Raw genomic sequence first — 5,000 nt, forward strand, 5'->3', positions numbered from 1 at the left:
ACATCTCTTCATCTGTAAAGAATTGTCGATGTGAAAACACAGAGACAAAAGGCTGATCTTTGAATAGGAAAAAGAGTGGATCCACGGGGTCCCAAATGAATTGGCTTATTCGAAAAAAGCCCTGTTCTTTGGAAGATCTATCTCGTGTCTGGTACTGCATGGTTCCACCCTGCAAGAACTCTGAATCATTCTCTTGAAGCTCATCCTCTTCATCATAAATGATCCGCTTGTCCCGAAATGACCTGGCCCAATAGGGAAATCCCAAATTATTGGGCCTTTCAATACAATCAAATAGAAAGCCCCAAGGGCGCCATATTCTAGGAGCCCAAACGATGTGATTGAAAAAATCCTCCTCTATCTGTTGCGGGTCGAGGACTCCTCCCCCTTCTTCAAACTCCGATTCATATTTTTCATAGAGAAATCTCTGATCAACGATAGAATAAGATCCATTTTGAATCCTATTTAAGGGATTCCTTGGTTCGGACCGAAGAAGCAATGTCACTCGATCCTTATCAAATTGACTGCAATCTTTTTCTGTACGTGAGGATCCCACCAGAGCGCCTTCTACTTCTAATAGGCCATGAACTAGATCATAATTCTTCTCAACGAGTCCATAAGATGTGATCCCATTTTTTTCATCAGGTCCGGGTAGAGACCAAAGGTCTTGAGCGACCGATCCGGCAGAACAACTCAAAAGGTAAAGAAGTATCGTTAATTTCTTCATACTCGTTCCAAGTTCGAAGTACCATTTGTACAAATAAGAATCCCCCCCGTCACATGATTTCTTCTTCATATAGATAGATATAGGATCTATGGAGCAATTACTTAGAAGTACATTTTGTGAAACAGCCCTTCCTATCTGATAGAAAAGGATCCCATGATCCTGAACCGATCTTACCTGAGATCGGAAATCCCAAGTTTGTCTATGAAGAACAGAACTAATTATATTAGTGTCTATGATGGATTTTTTTTGTATAATACTAATCGATAGGGCCTCATTGTTAAGTGCTACAAGATCTCGTACATTTGAACCCATCGTCGTGGACCCGAATCCATTAGTATGGGACATTTTCTTTTCCAAGTGAAATCCCCTAGTATATGAAAGAGTGAAAAAGTGTTTTCGTTGTTGTGGAATAAGAAGCCTTCGTATCTTAATGCATGTATTGAATTTATTCGGAGCTATTAGAGCTGGATCTACTTTTTGGGGAATATGAGTCGAAGCAATAACAAGAATATTTCTAGTGGAACATCTTTCACAATCCCTGGAGAGATAGTTCACTAAAAGACCGAGGGATAAGTAATTCGACTCAGTCACATCCAGATCATGAATGTTAGGAATCCATATTATGCAAGGAGACATTGCTTTTGCTAATTCGAAGTGAAAGGTGATATAAAATCGGTCTATTTCTGGCATCATATCCATAGTTAGCGTATTCATCATAGTTAGAAGCTCCAGCTCCATATCAAGGTCACGGTCGATATCGTCACTATCGTCACTATCATCAATATCGTCACTATCATCAATATCGTCACTATCATCAATATAGTCACTATTATCAATAAGAAAACCCTTAGGCTTGTTATCCAGGAACTTGTTCAGAAATACTGTAATGAAAGGAACATAGGAGTTTGTCGCTAGGTATTTGACCAAATAGGATCGTCCAGTTCCTATAGAACCTATCACTAAAATACCCCTACTAGGGGGAGGTAGGGCTAAGCGGAGCGAAAAGGGTTTTCCATGAGATGGGAAATGCAAACTATTAGCCCCCCACAAGGTGTGTGAATAAGTAATTGTCTGATAATTAGCAAGGAATATACGTCTTTCTACTAAACAGGATGTATTGAATTCATAAATCATTAGATACTTTTTTTGAATGTCAACTAAGTATCGTAAGTAAATTGCTCCCGGTTGTTCACTTATTTGATAACCAGAGTTATTCTTTGATAAAAGATCACTATGAGTAAGACTCAATAGAATTTGATCAATCCTTTTTTCTGTTGTTAAGGTAGAAAACTGAACCAAGAATTCTTTTTCTTTATCATCAATCGAATCAGTGTTCGAGACCCAGGATTCTATTTGATCATCAATCCAATCACCATTCACGTTTTTTATTTTTCTTATCAAGGAATAGATTGCTTTACTTGGATGACTTAGATGTCTCGTATTTCTCGAAAAAGCGATTCGATTGATGGGATTTGGTATAATACTTATGAGATCGATGAGATTCCAATATTTATTCTTAGAACGTATGGATTTGACCCCATAAGCGGGACCACCACCCCATAGCATGTTGCTACCAAAAGCAAAACTCCGTATTTCTTCTAGAGAATCTCCTAATTGTTCCAGAGCAACTAGAAAGATATTCTTTAACCAGAAAGAATTCAGTTCAGATGTAGGATACCTATCCAGAAGTTTTCGCAACTCAATCATGTATGATGGAATCATCAAAGATTTTACCTTTTCGAACTCTGTCTGTAACTCACTATAGACTCGAGAAACAAAGAGAAGATGTGTACGAACGAGATATCCAGCAACAAGGAGAAGGAAAAGGATTGAATAGAAGAACTCCTGAACATTTAGCGATCTCAGATGTGTCGATATCAATAGTAACTCATTATTTCGATGAGTCATTTCTTCGGACAGAAGAAGATTATGGAAACAATTACCCGGAATCTCACTTATCAGATTCCATTGTGGAAGACACAATGGAATCTGACGAATTCGCCATAATATATCTGACCCATGCATAATATCATGAAAAATGGATACAAATTTTTGGCTGCTACTTAGTATCGGCAATAGGTCTGAAAAAGTATCTAAAAATATGAAATTTAGATATTTGTACCCCGTCGAGGTAAGGAACCATGGTATATATGTTTGGAATAGATTCCATTTTGAGAGAGTTGAAAAAACACTATCTTGTTGAAAGGTTCTATACATCTGACCTTTCTCAAGGCATTTTTGTAGACAAGAACTCCGTTTTTTCCTTTTTTCGGATGGTAAATATTTCTCAGAACATGGAGTGTGAATCCAACCCATGTTTGAATTGAAATTGAGATACTGATACAAGTTCTTCCCTTCTGAATCAGGTATATTCATATCTGAAAGAGGTTGACAATAAGTTTTTTCAAAATGGACTATTTGTCCCTCTGTTAGAGGTGTTCCAGAAATGTCTGCGATCGAGTAAATAGCTCCACGAACGAATGGATCGTATCGAATTGGAAAATGGAAAGATTTGTAGAAGTTATACCCTTCGTCGCCACTTTGCGGAAAATCGTTAGGTATCAATATGTTAGATACCTGTAACTCGATTGGTGAAATAGTATCTCTCTTCAAAAAAGCATGTTTTTTTTGACCATCGCAAAAAGAAAAGATTTTGTTGCGAATGAACAAGATTTTGAGGAATTGTCCATACGTAAAATCATAATTATTGATACGGGCCTTTTCCACATAAAAAGGGAATCTTTTGTTACAATAGAAGCAGAAGTGATATTGATTATTCAAGAATCGAAGTCGATTTGCTTTATAAAAATAGTATATCAATGAACTTCTATGAAATGGTTTCACGGGATTCAGCCAATTGTCTGGATCGTGGGATATCATTGAGAAATAGGAATCTGTGTTATCAAAAGATTTCCTGCGATTCTTTCTAGTATGGAATGAGTCAATCATCCACTTTGGTATCTTATTGAACAAAAATGGTGATATTGTTCCTCCATTGATCAAGAATTTCGATTTTTGGGAAGTATCTTGGTCATCCAATAATAAGGGTTTCCTTTTTTTCAAATGAAAGATTTGAAGACCTATTGATTCTAATAACTGATTACAGAGTGGATCATTCGGACCTTTCAATTCATAGATGTGGATCTCGGACCTATGAATGGGGATACCCCCAAAACTCACAAATAAAAAAGAAGGAAGTGAGTTAGACAAAAAGAGAAGAAACTTGGGCAAAAAAAGAAGTAACTTGGACAAAAATAAACAAAGTGACTTAGACAAATCTTTTTTGTCGATAACCTCAGACCAATCAATCGAATATTGATTAATATGTAATCGATCGAACACTACTTGAAAACGGCTATTCTGCTCAGAAATGAAATAGTCCAAATGTTCCTGGAAATTCTTGCTCCCATTGGACCATTTGTATCTATATACATTAGGATCCCAATTCATAGATCTCTCCGTTCGAGAAATCAAAATAAGAGGATCGAACCACTTCTTCTGACTCTTTTTCAAATTTGATAAATGTTGGTTGATCGTGTATTTCATTCTAGTTCGATGATTCAGAGTATCATTTCCTATTTGATACCTTTGAATTCCATATTCGAAGTTGCAATTGAATCGATTCAATACATTTCTTATGTAACCATGGGTGCTATATTGGATTTGAATCAGATTTCGGATCAATCTATATTGATTGACTGCCTCCATTATGTTGTTGCTAGCAAATACAACTATTTTAGGTTTTGGATCTTCCACATTATTTCCGCAAGAGGTCTGGACCCATTTTTTTATGATCCTTCGATAAAAAGATTCATTCTCTTCATAAAAAAGAGGAGGTAGAACCAATAAAGAGTGCTTTTTCGATTCATCCCTGGAGTTCAATAACTCATTCAAGAAATGTTTTTGATCCAATCCGGAGGAATCCATAGAAAAATCAAATTCCTTATGATACACCAGATCCGGCTCGGTTATTGATAGAGTGAATAGATCTGCCATTTCTTGAAATATATCTTCTGATTCAAAATCGTGGTGTAACGTGTATCTCCCCCTGTTCCGGTCATGGAATAGATGAAATAAACCCCAAAATGGATTTTTGTTCAAGAATGAAATCTTATTGGAACTGTCCAGTTCACCCTTTGGAACCATATCACATCCTCGATAGGATGAAATAGGATGAATTGAGACGGTATTTTGTAAGTACATAATTATCTTGAATAAATTCACTATTTCTTTCTTTTCCGATCGCCTGGAAAAAGCAAGATGTTTCTTTTGTTCT

This window comes from Vigna unguiculata, unplaced genomic scaffold (genome assembly GCF_037176805.1).
Source record: "Vigna unguiculata cultivar grain cowpea cultivar isolate G323 ecotype 2 unplaced genomic scaffold, ASM3717680v1 ptg000173l, whole genome shotgun sequence".
Classification (NCBI taxonomy): Eukaryota; Viridiplantae; Streptophyta; class Magnoliopsida; order Fabales; family Fabaceae; genus Vigna; species Vigna unguiculata.